Source organism: Megalobrama amblycephala, linkage group LG5, assembly GCF_018812025.1.
Source record: "Megalobrama amblycephala isolate DHTTF-2021 linkage group LG5, ASM1881202v1, whole genome shotgun sequence".
Lineage (NCBI taxonomy): Eukaryota > Metazoa > Chordata > Actinopteri > Cypriniformes > Xenocyprididae > Megalobrama > Megalobrama amblycephala.
In genome coordinates this window covers 14,274,654-14,295,442 of record NC_063048.1, presented here as the reverse complement: position 1 = coordinate 14,295,442, position 20,789 = coordinate 14,274,654, and the positions used below count along the sequence as shown (strand labels likewise).

Sequence of the window (20,789 nt, the reverse complement as noted above, 5' to 3'; positions counted from 1 at the left end):
AACCGCATACACTTGCCATATGGGGCTTATAAAGTGTCAACAGAAAATTTTACTTATTGGTGGTAGTAGACAGATTCATATCCATCTTGCGTAAACGTATGTATGTGGACAAATGTAAATGGAGTGTGCATACTCGATAGGATAGCAATCTGAACCCCGAGGCTGGGACTGGGTGCGACTACTATGCCCTTTTGAAACAGTATTGGCTCTGGAAGCCTTTCATGGAGGAACATTCAACTAGCTTGTCTCCTTCATTTGAATGGATTCATCCTCTTAGAGATTAGGTGACCCTGTGTCACTTATAATCTGTTGAATAAAGTCTCATAGAGACATTTGCATTAAATTCCACCTGTCATCCTTAGGTGCTTCTTGACGTTTCAAGGCCCCAAATTTAGATTTCATTTCTGCAGCCGCTGACCAAGTTCAGCGGTTATAACCCTAAACTTGAATGTCCTCTTTTTTGGAAGACTAGATTGTCTCTTTAGCCATGTCTCACATTATATTTCCAAAGCCCCCTCTATTTAAAAAAAAAGTGTTACCTGGAGTGTGGAAGATCAGCTTATCCTGCAAGCTGAGGAACGCTCCTCTAATCCTTACCGTCGCTTTTATTCCGCCGCAGAGCAAGAGAGTGCCAGTCCCAGCAGAGCAGACCTTTTCATGTTCCCTTGCCCTCTCTGTTCACACCGTGCCCTCCGCTGGCATACCACAATCCCCTGGACAAAGAGAGCAGAAAAGCTCTATTGTATTACAGAGCATCCAAGGTTACTTCCTAAGAGAAGACTTAAGGAAAATAAATGGTTTGATAAGAGCAAGGTAGTCATCCTCAATCAGTCTTATGCAGAGTCCTGCACAAAAAGGTGATAAAGCAGGGTTATCAGAACTTTAGCACTAAATCCGGCAATATTTACCCTTTATCACAGCACGTTGGTGGGTTTTAACATTCTTAACATCTGTCCTACCCATTGTGAAACGTTTAACTATGAAACGTATGATCAGATGTGACAATTACACTTACGCATTTGGTTGACTGTTTTATCCAAAGCAACTTCATGTACATTCCTTGTATAAATTATTTTGCAGGAATCACACCCATAACCTTGGTGTTGCTACACTGCATAAAAATTAATTTTTAGTCTTTTTTTACTTGTTTTCCAAAACATCTAAAAAACACAAGATACATTTACTCAAGACTGCATTTGATATTAAGACTTTTTTCCTAATAATGAAACTTTAATACAAGTGCATTTTGTCTAATTGCATTGGCAGATTTTGTGTTATAATCAAGTTAAAAACAAGCCAGTACAGTAAAACAAAATATACTTTTAATAATGATGCATTCGCTGAAAACTAGTCATAGTGCTGCTTCTCAAATAAACAAATAATGTTTTAATGATCTCTTTAGATATTAAAACAAGACCAAAAAAAACTATTTGCTCAGTGTAGAACCATGCTCTACCATTTGAACTACCGAAACTATATAAATAATAATAAATGAGCGGCTTTATGATTGTCCACATCAATGGCTCCCCAATGTTTTGGTGTATGAAGGGAAATAAAGGGTTTTCATATTTAATTATGGGGGATCTAGAAAATAACCATGTCCTCATTATTTTGGCCAAGAATGACTTATTAGCATCATTCATTCCATCAACAGTCAGTAGTATAAAGTCAGATTACTCTGTGGAACCCTTTCTCTTTAATTACAGTGTGGACAGCTTTTTTTCAAAGGTGAAACTATTCCCCTGCTAGGTGTGGCTTCTGTTTATGAGGAGACTGAGCTCTCTTTTTTGTGGCTTTCATGTGGCAATTAAATCTGTCTCCTAACACTGGGTGGCGGGAGGTGCTAAGACAAGCAAACGTCTGAACGAAGAAAAAAAAAAGAAACACTTTTGGCTGAAGGCTTTAACAAACATAATTAATTACTCCAGACAGGTATGTATTGAAAACATTCTGATCCAAGCCTCTGAGCCATTTAGATCAGTGGATATATTCAAATAAGCTACGGCAAAGACACAGGAAATTAAGCCAAATGTTTCTTAGAAATTCCTGAATGTAGAAGGAAAGAAAAATGCGTTTACATGACTAATGGATATGGGTTTAAGAAATATCCCATGTTCAGTAGGGTTAAGCTTTATCAGCATTTGTGGCATAACGTCAATTACCAAAGAAAGTAATTTGATTGGTCCCTCTGTATTTTATTTGTTAAAAAAGCTAAATTGTGGTTACAATAATGCACGTAAAAATTAAAATAAATAGGGCCAATGTTTTAGCGGTTTTAGCATGAAAGCTAAAATATATATGAAGACTTCCATTGCAAAAGCCTCTAAAAGCCATCTTGGTGAAAAATGAGAATGATACTGAATGCTATACATATGCGCTATATACAGTAAACATATTTGAACACCCAAGTTTCTTACTCAAATTACCCACACACAGAGATTTTGCCCCTCTAGCGCATTAGCAATTCAATTGTTCTTCTTAGAGGGGTGGGGAGGGGGGAATCCTGGAGTCTTCTGACACTTCCCAAATCAATCACGTTGTTTCTACCCTCTCGACAGAGATAAGGTGCAAAGGGAGCAAAAATTCCACACCATTAGGTCACTGTAAGAGAAAGTGTCTAGACGTTTATTTGTGTCTCGTGTCTCTCAGTCTCTCTTTGAAGGCGCGGGGTGGCCCCTCTGTCAGGTGTGTCCTGACGGGAGGAGGCGTGGGGCGTGGGGTGGGGGGTCTGGATCAAGGTGTGGTGCTTGCGCTTTGATGTGGGGCCTGTCATGCTCTGTTGCCTCCTGATGCTTCTTGGCTGCCGTGGTGTCTACAGCCGCAGACCAGGTAAACCTTGGGCCTCCTTCCACACACACACACACACACACACACACACACACTCATACAGCTGTCCTTTTTTGTACGCTGTGACACAGGAGGTGCTGAGCTATTGAAGGGGTTACAATGCACGTCTTGTTGCCCAGCCTCCCACATTTCTCCATTCTGTGGTTACTGAGAAGACAGCTATGCAGTAATTTCAGAGGTATTATGCCCCAGGCAATAGGCCCCTGTAAACTTAAAGGGAAAAAGGTGTCTCAGGTAAAAATCAGGCTGACGGCTGCGTGATGAATTTCCATTATGACATATTATTCTTCGCAACTCTCTCCCTCAAACCGAAGTGCAGCTACTCCACTTGAGGCACGTCAACATGTCCACGTTTCAGAAGCAGGTTAATTTCTTGCCGGTCTTTATTCTATTATGATAACCCAGATGGCAGCCGGAGAACTTAATTCCTCTTATATTTACCAAGTATGAGCAGAGCTGTTATGAAAACCAACGTGCTCTGAAGTTGCGGTGTCCGTTTTCGCCACATTGCTCCGCAACATCATGCATGAGAGACTGCGATTGCAGTGTGCATGTGCAGCATATGCTGTGGGCGGACTGGAATGTGCATGACTGGTGAACACACAGACACACACACACACACACACACAAACACAATTCTAGTACTAACTTCAATTACTAAACATGAGAATATGATGACAATTGCAAAAGACAAAAACAGTTTTATGCCAATATGAGGTCATTTTGTTTACTGTTCACTCTCTACACTACAAAAATTATGTTTAGATTTTTTTTTCCCTAAAACAAGCAAAATCATCTGCCAATAGAAGATTAAAGACACATACATTCAAGTTACATTTCCTAAAAAATTGTTTTAAAGGTATAGTTCACCTAAAAATGACAGTTCTGTCCTCTTTTACTCACCCTCCTGTCGCTTCAAACCCTTAAGGACATTCTTTCATCTGGGGAACAAAATAAGAGGAAAATTGTTAAAATGTCTGAAAGAGAGGCAAATATTCAAATCATTAATCAGTGAAAATTGCACAGCAACGAATCATTCTTTTAAGGTTCTCTGTCTGGTCTCAACGGTCTGGCCACATAAGTTAATTTACTAAAAGTGAGATGATCAATGAATAACAATTTCTCAAACAAAAATATTGTTTGGCTTCAGAGGAAAATGTGAGACCAGCACAATGTTCAGAATTTCTCCTCTATATATGTTTGAAATGACATGAAGTTCAGTAAATGATGACAGAATATTCATTTTGGATGAACTAAACTTTAAAGGTTAACTTGAATATTTTACAATACCATTTTATACTTTTAATAATATTTTACAATTTATAAAATAAGGCAAAGATACGGATTAGGATTATCCCCCCCCCTCCCCGGTGGAGACAAACAACACACCAACACTTCTAATGACAGTACCTCACAGTTTACATTGTTATCCTCTTTCCAGGGGTTGAACCTGTGCCCTTTGGCATTCTCATTGTAACGGTGATCATTTCCCATCAAGTTAACAAACTTCAGGTTTTTCACCTATAACCTTTATGTCTGCACACCTGAAACTTCAGAATGACAGTGACACTTCCTTTACATAAACCCAAAGCATGCACAGTCATTTCAAGTTTTTTCATTTTTCAAAAGTTTTTGAAATTCATAAGCCACAAACATGCACTTTTCAAGCACGCCCATGCACCGTTTAACCACTTGTAACATCACACATTTTGTCTAACAATAGTAAAACATTTCTGGGAAGTCTTTACCTGGAAGCTGCATTAGCTAACAACATTTTTGCACTTTTTGTTCTCCTTTCCCCAGGTTCTTAGCATTTGGCTCAACAAAACTCTCATTGACTCATACTTGTATGTTTATTGCAAATACAGCACACTGAATCAACCTGTGGTTAAAGGCTTGCTTTAACCTGTGATTAAAATGATTATGAAAGCACATACTTACTGGGGCACACATGCAATTGAGACTGAAACATATTTATGCATTAGGCTTCTTTAAGTGCATATTAATTCACACATCTGCCTTTACTACAAGCACTGTGCCTAATGAAATTATTTTCTCATAGACAGTGGTGGACTGAACCTACAACCTTTGTATAACTGAACAACAAGGTGTAAATGTTGTGAACCATTTCATTTTAGAGTAAAGATCTTGTTTTCAAGAGTGACCAGGGTTAGTTGCCACAGTTTTTACTCTGGTGAATATATATCTCAATGTAGGTTTATTTTTAAAAATATATTTCTGTTTGAGCATATACTGTTCCTAACGTCTTGGCAACAAAATAAGCTTTTGAACAGCTTCACCATTATTAACTGGGGGGGGGAAATATAGGTCATAGAACATATGTTGATAGCAAAGCATGTTGTTGTCACACAATAAAGGGTCACAATAAGATCTGGCCAAAATTACAGACAATTTGTATATTTGAAATTAAATACATTGCAATAATAAAACACATGTGGAAATGTATAATAAAAATGTGACAGTTTGCTCCAACCTGGTATTATTATATCCTGAAAACATTGATATGTCAAAGATATAGCCCGAGTAGCAACTAGTCCTGGTCTCCTGTTTAACTGCGCCAGTGGGGTGTGTTAAAGTATTCCCGGAGTGTGGTGAGCATTAAAGGTTTTTAGACTATGTGGAACATTTATTAAAATATCCCCAGTGTGTGATATATGTGTGTGTATTTTTGTTTTTAGAAGCATGTGTTAGAGTATTTTATGTGTGCGAGAAACTTGTTTTATAGTATTTTTACAGTGCATTTGAGGCAAGTGTGTTAAAGCATTTTCGGTATATTAAGTGTGTGTAAAAGTGTTCAGAGAGAGTATGGAGCATGCATTAAAATATTGTGTGTGAGGCGTGTTAAAGTACTCTCTCTCTTCGCCTTTGAATGGTTCAGCACTTCCTGTCTTACAAGCCCTGCCTCCACACATTGTGTAAATATTATTTTAGCAAAATAATATGCAGTTAATAAAGTTGAATTGATCTATGCAGCTCTGCACGAAATCTGCACCAATCAAACAGAGCCTAAAATCTTGACCTCATCTGCTAATGTTGATTTTCTATTTAGCTTTGGTTTAGAATTAATTTATGTTTAAGAAAGTGGGGCTTATTCACTTAAAACTGCCATTTCTGCTGTAAAACAACATTTGAATGACTTAGCTGCTATATATCAGTCAGTCACACCTAAATTTGACATAAAATTATCCAATTAACAAGAATTAAAATATCTACAAGTATGGGGAACAGATATTTGGTGACACTTTACAATAAGGTTTCATTAGTTAAACATTAGTTAATGTATTAACTAACATGAACTAACCATGAGCAATACATTTGTTACAGTATTTAGTCATCTTTGTTAACGTTAGTTAATGAAAATACTGTTGTTCATTGCTTGTTCATGTTAGTTCACAGTGCATTAACTAACGTTAACAAGATTTTAATTATGTATTAGTAAATGTTGACATCAACATTAACAAAGATTAAATAAATGCTGAACAAGTGCAGTTCATTATTAGTTCATGTTAACTAACGTTAACTAATGAACCTTATTGTAAAGTGTTACCAGATATTCACTATTAACTATGACGTTTGCCTCAATGAGCTTCTAATTTACTACTGATTACTAGTTAGTAAGGTAGTTGTTGTATCCTTTAAGTTTTTGTATTGGTAAGGATTAAGGATTAGAATATGGTCATGCAGAATAAAGCATTAATATGTGCTTTATAAGTACTAATAAACAGCTAATTTGCAACCTAATAAGCAACTTGTTAAAAGTGAGATTGTTTCCAATACTAAAGTGTTACTGTTACTTTTAAAAGTAATGCATTACAGTATTGTGTTACTCCCTAAAAAAGGAACTGATTGCATTACTTGGTTACTTTTTATGGAAAGTAATGCATTACGTCAGGTTTTTTTTTTCATCTGGGCTAGACTGTTTGTTTGTTTTTATAACAACAAAAACGTTCTATTTTTGGCAAACGTAAAGGCCCTTTCACAATAAAAGTGAAAAGAATAACCCTGCGTCCCACTGTCCATACTATCCATTCTAAATAGTATGTGAGATTAAAATAAGTGTGTCCCAAAGCATAGTATGTTGAAAAAGAGTACGGCAAAAGTCCCCGAATGGTCTACTATTTCCGGTAGATTTTGAAGTGTGGATCCGTGCACACTGGCTAATATTGCCCACAAACCATTGCGCGTTGGACGAGGATTCAGTTCAGAACTACAAACTAAAAAGTGTTAAAAAACTACAAAACATGGCGGATATGCGCAATCGACGCTGAGAGGTTTGAGTGACTAATAATCAGTTCGACCTAATAGAAAATATTTATTTAATGTTATCTGTGTTATTTTTCATCTGAAAATACCAATGTGGACTTTTATAACGATCCGACTGGCCATTAACTTTTAAAGGTGCCCTCGAATGAAAAATTGAATTTATCTTGGCATAGTCAAATAACAAGAGTTCAGTACATGGAAATGACATACATTGAGTCTCAAACTCCATTGTTTCCTCCTCCTTATGTAAATCTCATTTGTTTAAAAGACCTCCGAAGAACAGGCGAATCTCAATATAACACCGACTGTTACGTAACAGTCGGGGTGTACGCCCCAATATTTGCATATGCCAGCCCATGTTCCCAACATTATGAAAGGCATTACACAAGGGCAGCCAGTAACGTCTGGATCTGCACAGGTGAATCAACAGACTAGGTAAGCAAGCAAGAACAATAGCGAAAATGGCAGATGGAGCAATAATAACTGACATGATCCATGATATCATGATATTTTTAGTGATATTTGTAAATTGTCTTTCTAAATGTTTCGTTAGCATCTTGCTAATGTACTGTTAAATGTGGTTAAAGTTACCATCGTTTCTTATTGTATTCACGGAGACAAGAGCCGTCGCTATTTTCATTTTTAAACACTTGCAGTCTGTATAATTCATAAACACAACTTCATTCTTTATAAATCTCTCCAACAGTGTAGCATTAGCCGTTAGCCACGGAGCACAGCCTCAAACTCATTCAGAATCAAATGTAAACAATATAACAGTATACAATACTCACATAATCAGACGCATGCATGCTGCATGCATGACGAACACTTTGTAAAGATCCATTTGAGGGTTATATTAGCTGTGTAAACTTTGTTTATGCACTGTTCAAGGCAAGCGCGAGCTCCGTGGGCGTGGAGCACGAGAATTAAAGGGCCAGTAGCCCTGAATCGGCTCATTTATAATGATGCCCCAAAATGGGCAGTTAAAAAAAATGAATTAAAAAAAAATCTATGGGGTATTTTGAGCTGAAACTTCACAGACACATTCAGGGGACACCTTAGACTTATATTACATCTTTTTAAAAAAGTTCTACGGCACCTTTAAATGCATCATTATGCATTAATATGAGGAGAGTTTTCCACACGAAAGACCCGCGACTACAGATCAACGTGCTGCATTTCTCTCCGATACGGTAGGACATTAACTAAATGAAATGTGGAAGATGTAAGATGATTGACAGGCCTAGTTTACGGATGACAGGATGCGACAGAGACGCGATTGTATGACGTGATAGTATGTCCCAAAGCTTGTCTACTCTTTTGCTACACGCTCAAAAGTAAGTACTTTTTGTTCACAGAAAGAGCACATACTTTTAGGGCGTAGCAGAAGTAGGCGAATTGGGACACAGCTTAAGTGTCAGGCTGAAGGAAATGCAAATTCACGCCTGTACAGTAGGCGACCACAACTCAAACAAACGAGCCTTTCAGCTGTGCTGCCATTCTGAAATACAGAAGAATAGGACGCAAGAGAAGTAAATGAGTAAATGCATGCTCACATTTAGTCTAGAACTTGTCTAGAATAACCGTCATGTTTACAGCGCACACACACACAACGCCTCTGGACTCTGGACGATTTCTCTCAACATGGGGACATGAGAGGTGTCGGTCAATAAATGAGAAAACAAAGTAACTTGTGTTACTTGTTTGAAAAGAAAAAACAAAAACTAGATATTTTGTTGTAAATTTAAAAGTAATGCATTACTTTTAACTTGAAAAAAGTAATCTGATAACATAACTCAAGTTACTTGTAATGCATTACACCCAACACTGTTCATCACTACAGTTGTTGTGTTTGGCGTTAAGGTTTAAATCCTACGCAATTTCCATCAGGTATGCACATATTTCACGACCACTAACATTTCCAACTTTCTTTTTCTTCTTGCTTTTCCACCTGTCCAAAAGATGTCTGTAAGATGAAAGCACTGCAGCCGTCCCTTATCGCTGTCTTTTGGAGCTCTCAAAAAAAAAAAAAAAAAAAAAAAAAAAAGAAAGAAAAAAATATGGCAGTTCCACATTACAGGAGAAATAGCATTTGGGATTATAGTTCTAAGGACAACCCTGACTATTCACACTTGGCATTAGCAAGACAGCCTCAGTACAAGAAGGATATTTTTTATTCCTTCAATTTAACTTTAATTACTCAAATCTCTGTGAGGGCACACAAGAAAAGCCCAGGCATTTGTGTCAAGAAGATTACCAGACTGCCCTGCCAAGTCCGTGCGTCGCTGCATCGTTAGATAGAATTCAAATTCAAATCCGGGCTAAAGACAGTGCAGCTGTCACCCCCCTGGCCTGCAAAGCACCCCTTGGATCAAAAATTAGCTGTCCTCCTCTGCCTGCTTCTCATCTCCTTCCTCTTCCCCCCTAAGGACCCTAATCCCTCTCTCCCCACTGACTGTGACAGCCAAAATAAAGCCATAAAACCCTGCAAATAATTAGTAATTAAAAATAAAAAATGTTTTCCCTTTCATTTTCAAGTCAGGTAGGAAGAGCTGCATAGGTGTCAAGGGTGCTGATTCCTGTGCCAAAACGAGACAGTATTTTCATTTCCGATTCGAGTCTTCATATGCACGTAGATACATTTGTCCACACTGGAGATATATCTATCATGAAACATGCATGCAGTTTTAAGAAGTCTCTTATTCGCACCAGGCTTTTAGCATGAAAAATTTTAAATCACAGTGGTGGAATGTGCCCATGTGTCAAAGTGACACAGTCGGAGAGTACTTTGGTCTCATCAGGTTGGTGAGAAAATTGTTCTACAGTAGTGCTCTCTTATATCTAAAGCACACTTACTGTTGAGTGCTCAGTTCACTGTTAAACATTGGTGAACATAATAATCTTTTTGATCTTTTTGCCACTTTTATGAACGGGCATACCTGGAGAAAGCCGTTTCCCAAACATCTCATTCACAGTTTCCCGGTGAAGGATCCCTTGTGGAGGTACAGGACTTGGAAATTGGGCAGTGAATCGGCTACGGTAAAATAATGAAATATTTGTGATTTTTTCAATAATATTCAAAAGTTAGTTTTTTTTTTAAAGGTTTTTTATGCTTTTATGCAAAAATAGTAATATTCTAAAATATTATTGCAATTTAAAATAAAAAAAAAACTGTTTTCTATTTTAATATATTTGAAAAATGTATTACTGTGATGGCAAATTTGTATTTTCAGTAGCCCTTACTCCAGTCTTCAGTGTCACATGAAAACATTTCTCAAGAAACATTTCTTATTATCATCAATGTTAAAAACTTTTGTGCTGCTTAAATAAAGGAACAGCATTTATTTAAATTTTGTAACATTATAAATGTCATTCCTACTTTTTATCAATTTAAGCAACACAGGCTCATTGGAAAAACGCACCTGTGTCAACATTTTTGTAAAATACGTACCAATACGTGCATATCACTGCAGTTTCTAACAGAAATGAACAAGAGGCAGTAAAACAGCAAGCACTTTTAATCGTTTTAACACACAATTATGATTACAGGGCCAGATTATGGATACATAAAGACCTGTTGTCACGCGGCCCCTTGCACAATAATGTTATGACCTCAAAACACTTTTTACCATAGTGCATGATTTGTAAACAAATATATTTTGGAGTTTGCATTACTTACCCAACTCCAGATGTTCAGTTTTACTGATGTATCAAGCTTGCTCAGTAGCTTAGCTGGTGCAGAATTGTACTTGCGACGCGAAGAGTTTGGGTACGAATCCCGTGAAAGACGAGTCACGGGTAAAGGAGCTCAGAGACAAGAGTTCAAAAACAAGCTAAAATGCCATGGTTATGATTGTATTTTTATGTCACATTTGCTTTTGTTAACACTATCGGGTAGGTTTAGGGTTTATTGTAAGTGTACATTATTAAACGTGATGGAGCATTAAGCTTTTAGCGCCACTCAATTCACAATTTTAGCGGACATTTCAATTCACAACTGCAGTGATACGTACAAACTCCAACATAACACATTGCCATATTCACATTCATCTGTTCTGGAAAAAAACTAAAAACACTTTTAGCGCCACTCACTGGACATTTCACTTTGAAACTGTCGCAAAACGTGTTTCGATGCAACAAATTTTGCGTTTTGCACTTCTGTTCAAAAGGGTGAATAAGTAATAACATATTCAATGTTGAATACAGAATGTAGAATATTGCAACAATAATCATGTAGAATATATGGCTACTTTTGAATAGCTGTCAATGAAGAGAGGTGCTTTTTAGAAAAAGATGTTGTAGTTACAGCATCTACCAGCAGGGGCTAACTAAACCATGCACTAACTAACCAAACCTTGACACCTTGATAGGTGCAAGTATCTTGGGCCAGCAATTGGTCAAAATGCAAGAGCTACTACTGAAATACAGTTAAAGTGAATTTATACCAAAAATACATACATTTTCAAGCAATAGTTCGGTTTTAAAACCTAATGAGCTGCCTCACTGCAGGCTGCTTACATCTAAGACAGCATTCTACCCATCACGGAGCTTCAGTGACAGATTTGGAATACTCTAAATAGGCAACAAATAGTATTCTGTACAAGTGATGCAACTATGGTCTCTAAAGAGTTTGACAGTAGCATGTTGCTAAGCTAACAGTATGATAAACTAAACATAAAAACACACAGCACACACAAATATCAGGTAAAATAATCTATTTTTAATTCCACTGAACTATTTCATAGATAATTTTCACCACTGAATGAATTATAACTACAAACTTTTTCCTAACCTCGTCCACCATCTTAGATTTATTTTGTCACTCATCGTGCCGCAATGCATTCTGTGATTTCCTTCTGTGAAAAGGATACATGCAATGTTTTAGAATTTAGCCTTTAGGTCAGGATACTTCTGTAGGCAGCTCACTAGGTTACTTTTAAATGTAATGCATTACAATATTTCGTTACTCTCTAAAAAAGTAACTAATTGCGCTACTTAGTTACTTTTTATGGAAAGTAATGTGTTGTGTTACTTTTGCATTACTTTTTCTTATCTGGGCTGGGCTGTTTGTTTTTATAAATGACAAAAAAAAAGTTTCTATTTTTGGCAAAAGTAAAGGCCCTTTCACATCATAAGTGCAATGAATGAGCCTCAGGCTGAAGTAAATGCAAATTCACACCTGTACAGTAGAGGGCGCAGCTCAAACCTTTCAGCTGCGCTACCATTACATTCTGAATTGCAGAACAATAGGACACAGGAGAAGTAGTAAATGAGTAATTTACGGTGCATTCCAAATGGGATATATCGCCCTCATGGGGCGTTCACACCAGACGCGACTTGCGTGAATAAATCGTGCTATTCGCGTGTAATTGGACGCTTGAACATTTTGAGTTTACTCGATTTATTTGCATGTGAAATTCACTTCACAACAGACGCGATTTCACGTTATTAGAGGGTCTTCTGCCAGGCGGCTCCAGTCTCATTTATAATATAATATATAAATTCATATTATATATATAATATATATTATATATATATATATATATATATATATATATATATATATATATATATATATTAATATAGCTCAAATTGAGTAAAGAGCGTTTTTTACAACTTACCAGATTGTCCGACCTCCTCACTCACTTTCTTCCAAGCAAGATCCTTTTAACTCATGTTTCTATAAAAGTACGGACATGTGATCATTACAGTGACGATGATTTTGTCCTCCATTATTGTTTCGGATTTCTGCCTCCGCTCGCTACGTTGTAATCACGTCACTACTAGAGCAACGCTCCTGATTGGTTAACGTGGCGCGAATATTTCGCCAAAGTTCAGATTTTTCAACTTGCGCAATTCGCCCGAAACACTCAATTCATATATTAAATATATTATATATTTATATTTAGTGTTAGGATGATTAGGAACAGACATATGCCACTGGTATGTTTACAATACGCACTCACACTGTCGTTTTGCTTTGTATTTAAATAAAAAACATTTAATTCAGTTGAATAACGGTCACTACCGCTCCATATTTACAGAGTTATACGCGATCGTGAAAGTGAAAGTAAACGCAAGCACCCCGCATTTTGAAAGCGGCTCCCTGATGCATGCAAATTAGCTCTGTATCAAAGAAAAATTTGGTCTTATTTGCACTTTGAATATTGAGAGAGTGCGATTATGAGTGTGCAGCTTATTGTAAAGTATTACCATAAAAATGAATAACAGTTTTCTCTTAATCTTATTAAGCACAAACAATAAGGTTTACATTTGAGTTAACATTAGTTAATGCACCTGTGAACTATCATGAACTAACAATGAATGACCATTTGTATTAACTAACATGAAACAAAGATTAATGGGGAATAGTAGCAAATATATTGCTCATTGTTAGTTGATGTTGGTTAATACATTAATGTTAATAAATGAGACCTTATTGTAAAGCGTTACCATTTTCATTTATTTTTATACTGTTTTTATTTCTATGATCAGTTCAATCTGGAAAGGAGTTCAGTTAGTCAAAAGTTGTAGAAGCTAATAAATAATGGGTAGGCAGTAAGGTCTGAAGAGACTGAAATCATACAGCTTAGAGAAGTCAGTCAGCTGAGTTAGTGTCAAAACCTTTTACAGTGCTTGAGTATTGTTGTCTTTTACTGCATATGATCAAATTAATACTCAGCGCATCAAGTAGAACTGAAATCAGACATTCATTACAAGATGATTAGTTAAAACATTTGAAACAAATACACCTGCAGAATATTTTTTCTAGTCATGTATTTTGCCATTGAGGATTTCAGTGTGTGTAAAAATCTTGTCTCGTCTCATGAGATACCGGTCTCTTCACACCCCTAATATATATATTATATATATATATTTTAAGCCTTTGATACTGTGAAACATGATTTTTTTTTTTTTTTATTATTTGTTTTATTAGATTTTTTTTGGTTTTGGTCAGAATCCAACTGCTTAAAAGTCTAGTGATACAAACTTTATATAGTGACTGCAATAGTTCAGTTAAACTTCCTTGGGGAACTACTCATTTAGCATCTCCCTGGGCATAAAACAGGGAGATCCGGCGGCCCCCTTTCTATTTCTTTTGGTCATGCAAACGATGGCATTAGATTTACATAGTGCCTCTTTTCAAGGCATCAAAATTAGGGAAAAAGAAATTAAATGTCAGCTTGCTGAAGATAGAGCATTTTTTTTGAAAGATATAATCACAGGTTAAAAGAAGTTATAGACTGTCTCAATATATTTTCTGAAGCTTCAGGTTAATCTTTAAAATGTTAAAAATGTGACCTGATCCAGCAAAATGAGTCACAGTGACCCAAATTTCAAAATTGAGATTTTGGTATCAATCATATCTTTGTGTAGGCTAGTTGACAATAACTGTGTAAACGGGCTCGCACACCGGACGCGAAGCTCAGCGCCGCGACACGTCTTAAAATTCGAACGCATTGTTTTCTATTGTTTTCTGGGCGCCGCGGACAGGCGCCGAATGTCGCTGCCGGTGTGCGTACACTCATAGAAAACAATGCGTTCAAATTTTAAAGATGTGGCGCGGCGCGGCGCTGAGCTTCGCATCTGGTGTGCGAGCCCCTTAACAAATTCATAACAGAGATACCAGCGCGCACTAGTCTGACAGGAGGATGGCTGGACCAATCGCGTGCCTGTCAGTCGAAACGGGGCTTCCCATTGATAAAAATCAGCGTTTATGTCAGTGTGTTTACATTTCTAAGCTTTTTGATTGGTTCTATACAATGTGTAACACCATATTTGGAGAGCAGAGATAGTGACATTTCAGGGGATACCGGGAAATGCTCATAAGTGACCAGAGGAGTTGAGAAGTTCATTTCCAGCGAATTTAGTAAAACCATGTCAAATTTAATAGCCATTTAAATACCTTTACTCAATTATCTGGACTACGAAACTTTGGGAGATTATTTTTGAAAGTCTGTTCTTTGAAATTTGCTTTTAAAAAAAACAAAACGATTTTTTCATTGTTTTTCCACATTATCGGCCCATCTTAAAATGGAACGTTGCGACTTCCGACTCATTTCGCCAGAGCGGGTCATAATTGTACTCTCTTTCCACTTAAAGACAATAGTATTCCTTTAACCGAATTTGAAGGTATTCCAGTTAGGGAGGAGGTCATTTATTTTGGTATCAATATCTGTAAAAATCAGTCAGAAAGAGTGCAATCTAATTTCCAACCCCTTATGTTGAAAATTAAAAAGAAATTTGACACGTGGCTCATGAGGGATTTGTCACTCAAAGGTAGGGTTCTTTTGTCCAAATCTGAGGGGCTATCTCGCTTAGTCTATCCTGCGAAAGTATTAGATGTACCAAAATCTTTTCTAAAACAATTGATTCAACATTATTCAATTTCATATGGAAAAACAAGCCTCACTATTTAAATAGAAATATTTTATGTAATTCTTATAATCAAGGAGGATTGAACTTGCTTGATTTTGCTACTTCTAATACAAGTTGAACTGGATTAAACATTATATTAAGCATAAAGATAAGCTATGGTATATAATTCCAAAATATTATTATGGAGACATTCTGTATTCCAATATCTTTACGAGAATATAGCATCGTATTTGACGCAATATCAGCAGGTTTTCTGAGACTTCTGCAAGGCATCAGTGAATCTCACAAGCAATCAACGTTTAAAAAAAGAGGTCTTGTTAGACGGTGTTGATATTAAAGATAGTAAATGTAATAATAAATTTTTCAGACATTTGATTCATTGTCCTGCAACATTTTGACATAAAATACTTTTGGAAGAACCATTTTGAGAATATTAATTGGAGATTGATTTGGACTTATAACAACAAATACTGTATCAGTAATAAAGTTACTTAAAAATAATACATAAAATTTATCCAACAAACCATTTCCTAAAAATATATAAAAATGATCTTTCTGAATCTTGTGTATTCTGTAAAATGGATACTGAAACTTTTTTACATCTTTTCTTTGAATGTACTGTATATATATTAAATTCTTTTGGATCGATGTGGCATATTTATTTAATATGTTAAGTGGAATCAAAATTAATCGAGAAAAGAGATGTTATTTTTTATTATGACAAAAAAGGTATAGATAAGAGTCATGTGTTTATGTTAAATCTTATATTATTACTTGGTAAATTTCATATACACAAATGTCAATGGTCTGAAAGGATACCCAATATCACCCATTTCAAGGCTGACATGAAGTATTATTTTGAAACCTCATGCTGCGTTCACACCAGACGCGACTTGCGCGAATAAATTGCGCTATTCGCGCGTAGTTGGACGCTTGAACATTTTGAGTTTACTCGCTTCATTCGCGCGAGAAAATCCCTTCACAACAGACGCAAATTCACGTCATGAGAGGGGCTCTCCCGTTCCTTTATGTGTCCCAGACTCTCCCACTGCTTTCTGCATACTTCCTCTGAATAAACACAACTTGTCAGTGGGGAAATAATTGTAAATTACAGCGAATAAGCTCAGTTGGTCGTCTTTAGTTGGCTTGTAGTCTTAATATGTATATATATATAGCTCAAATTGAGTAAAGACCGTTTTTTACAACTTATCAGATTGTCCGACCTCCTCACTCACTTTCTTTCATACAAGATCCTTTTTATTTTAGTTTCTATAAATGTATGAAGATGTACAGCGACGATGATTTTGTCCTCCATTGTTGTTTCGAATTTCTGCCTCAGCTCGCTACGTCACGTCACTACTAGAGCAAGCTCCTGATTGGTTAACACGGCGCGAATTTATGCCAAAGTTCAGATTTTTCAACTTGCGCGTCAAACGGCAGAATCGCTCAATTCGCGCCGCCTCATTCCCGCGAATTGCGCCGCAGGATGTCTATTCGCGTCTTTGCATTGACTTAAAATGTAAATCACTCACGCTTACCGCTTCATTCGTGTCCGGTGTGAACGCACCATTACAAGGACTCTCAAACCACAAAGCCATCAGAACTATGGACATTTACAAAGAATTAAATTTCTCTTCTTTAATTTAACTAAACATTTATACACTTTTCTGTTTTTCTTTTTCTTCCTTTCTTTTCTTTTTTCTCTTTAATGTGTGCAAATATTTTTCTCTAATATCTTTGATATGAATGTTATTGTTCGTAATTATATAATACCTAAGATTAAAAGTGTTATTGTTTTATGATGCTATGAAACTCCTCAAAGCATTATTTCTGAAACATATCTGTTGAATAGATGTGAAATTTGTACAATTACATAATTTTGGAAATTAAAAAAAAAAAAAAAAGTTCGATTTTACCTTTAAATAAATGTATATATAGTATTTTTCTATACTACTGTAATTTTTATACGAATTAGATTTGGTATGTTATTATGGTCAAAATGACATTGTACTTCAACAAAAATACTTTACAGCTCCCTTTATCAGTCCATTCAAATACATAGGCACAATATATATTATATTTAATGTAAAAAAAAAAAAAAAACAATAGTAGCTTATAATGTTACTACAGTAAATTAATGTGTATTAGAGTACACAAAGAGTAAACCAGGGGGAAAAAAATACTACTGGAGATGGTCCTCACTGGAGAACACAAGATCCAGGGGGTGGGGTTGGATCTAGATCCAACTCCTCCCACTTTACATATCCCTAAACCTACTCGTCTCTCCCCCCTGGATCTAAACCTACCCATCTCCACCCCTGGATCTAGATCCAACTCCTCCCACTTTACATATCCCTAAACCTACCCGTCTCTCCCCCTGGATCTAAACCTACCCATCTCCACCCCTGGATCTGGATCCAACTCCTCCCACTTTACATTTCCCTAAACCTACCCGTCTCTCCCCCCTGGATCTAAACCTACCCATCTCCACCCCTGGATCTGGATCCAACTCCTCCCACTTTACATATCCCTAAACCTACCCGTCTCTCCCCCCTGGATCTAAACCTACCCATCTCCACCCCTGGATCTGGATCCAACTCCTCCCACTTTACATATCCCTTAACCTACCCGACTCCACCCCCTTGATCTCGAGTGTTCTGCAGTGAGGGGCTACTGGACGAAGGCGCCTCCTTGATTGTCTCGATAAGATGACGCAGAAGTGCGTTCCAAAAAAGTTGTTTTTTTTACCCCTACACCCTTCATCCCTTCGAAGCTATCACTCCGGAGGGTAAAACCTTTGAAGGGATTAGGGCATAGGGATAAGCCTTTCCGAATGGAAAGCAGGGTTAGTCTAGAACACAATAAATACCATGTTCACACATCGCGCACAACACCTCTGCACTTATTCACGATTTCTCTCAACATGGGGACAGGAGAGCTGTCAGTCAATAAATGGGGGAAAAAAAAGTAACTTGTACTTTTTTGAGTACTTGTTTGAAAAGGTAACATTTTGTTGTAAATTTAAAAGTAATACGTTACTTTATTGGTTACTTGAAAAAAAGTAATCCGATTACATAACTTGCATTACTTGTAATGCGTTACCCCAACACTGCTGGGTTTTAGAACACATGCCTACTCATGACTACTGAGCCCATCCTTAAAAATATTCTTGTTTGCCGTAACCCGACCGACCCTGTCAATTTAGGACCGACTCAAATTTTTATTTTTTTTTGCTTTAAGTCCGACCGACTTGTCGGTTGTAAATTTGCGTTAAGACCGACCATTTTTTTTTTTTTTTTTTTTTTACTCTTCAAACAACTAATCCAAAGCAATAAAATAATATTAATTATATTTTAGTAAGTATTGTAAATGTATAAATAGCCTAGGCCTACATACAAACGAAGGCTACGTTCTTTCTTTTAAATAAAAACCTGTGACGTCATCTATGGATGTCACACTATGGCCGGTGCGCTCGCTTCGTCTCAACCCGTTGAGAGACGAGACGTGCTGACAGACAAAATAATTACATGATTGTGATAGCCTACGTATATTTGTCTGATTTCTTCAAGCCGTCGTATTTACCATGTTTACTATGGTAATAGCGCACATAGTCTTGGTGATCAGAATCCACATCAGATCACAAACATAAGTTATTTAAAACAGTTGCTGCTGTCTGAAAGTGAGTTTTGAGCTAAAATGATTTTAAAAGTCTTTAATGCTGGTGTTAGCTGGTAACCTACATGTAATCATCGGTGCCTCCGTCTCCACACACAGATAAACTCCGCCTTTGTTCGTAACCACTCCCTCCTCAAGCCCGAGCTGGCCCGCTTTTGACCAAGGTATTCGGCGGGCCGAAAAACTCGGGCCGTTGGCCCCGAGGAAGCCCCGATGAGGCACGATAAAGCCCCGGAAGTGACAGTGGAAACGCGACTTGCCCTGGCACGCACTAGCACGCCCGCTTTAGGCCCGACAGTGGAAACACGGCTGCGCCCGAAGGCACGGGTTGAAAGACCCAGTCAGTGACGTCACGATATGCTAATTTGTTTAAATTCATACCTATGTAATCACCATCACCAAAATTGTACTTTTTTTTTTTACATTGAAACTTGAAAAAAAAAAAATATATATAGACCTACCTACCGACCCTTTTTTTTTTTTTTTTTACTGTTACTGCAAACCAAAATATGTTTAAGGATGGCCTGAGTATGAGGGATTAGAAGCAAATGTCACTTATTGGCTCAGCTGTCTTATTATTCACTTCCATTAAAATAGCTTGTCGTCATGGCCGTAGTTCCTCGCTGCCTTCTAACGCAGGAGCTCTGGAGTCCCCAACCCATTCAATCAGGTCTGTTAAACCCCATAAGAGGTTCTGCAAAACCAGATTATAGTGCGATGGTTTGGAATGCTATGTGCAGCAGCTTGTTTTTCTGCTGGAAGAGCACCATACATGTGCTATAATTGATTGGCATGCTGAAATTACAGGAGCCTTGCAAGGTTACTAACGGACCTGGCATGGGGCTGATACATTAAAAGTGTCTGGCATAGCCAAGTAAAGCATCTGATTACAATTTCAAAGCAGAGACCTGGCGTTGATTAAAATCAACAGTCCAGATGTATAGTCTGAAGCCCCCTATGCAGCAATGCTAAACAGGCTAAAGAGAACAGCATCATGGGATGAAGCTGTGGCACACCAAGTTTATTACAGAATTTTGCCTTTATGAATAGGGATTACTACATCAGCCAGTCATTTATGAGATTGGGTGAATGTGGGTGGGGCTAAATCTGGCCATTGAGCTTCACAACATACCCTCCAGAAAAAACAAGTTCACACTAACAGATGAAGAAAGCATGTATTTCAAATGTGTATCTCCTGAAGGAGTTTCCCAACTGCTTTCTGCCGACTTCTAACAAGCCGCAAAAGCTGGCTTGGTAACCCCACCCCCTCTTTCTCGTTCCTCTCTTGGCCCCAGGGAGGGAAGGACGATTAATATCTGCCTACCTTGTTACCTAATTCATTATGGAATAGCAGTTAATTTGATTTGATATTATTTTAATAAAATTCAGTAATATATTAGATTGTTTCAGGCTATCAAAATAATTTTCCAATTATTACGGTTACTCAACCAAGTCTCTTTTTTTTCCCCTTTGCGAACGGCAGTTGGTCTGACTCTGAATATATTAGCTCCAACAACTCCATCCCATCTGAGGGAAGAAAAACTATATATGCATGATTACACCAGAAATGTTATTACTGGTAATGTGACGCCCGCAGAACTTAG

At 37.2% G+C, this 20,789-nt stretch overlaps 1 long non-coding RNA gene across 1 annotated transcript in view; it reads right to left on the bottom strand.

Annotated features, from left to right (window-relative positions):
• The window catches only part of LOC125268529, a 130,904-nt gene that overhangs the window by 57,672 nt on the left and 52,443 nt on the right, over positions 1 to 20,789 (bottom strand). Inside the window, exon 3 of the long non-coding RNA XR_007184922.1 lies at positions 598 to 713. This is a non-coding gene — a long non-coding RNA (uncharacterized LOC125268529). The remainder of the gene's footprint in view (positions 1 to 597; positions 714 to 20,789) is intronic.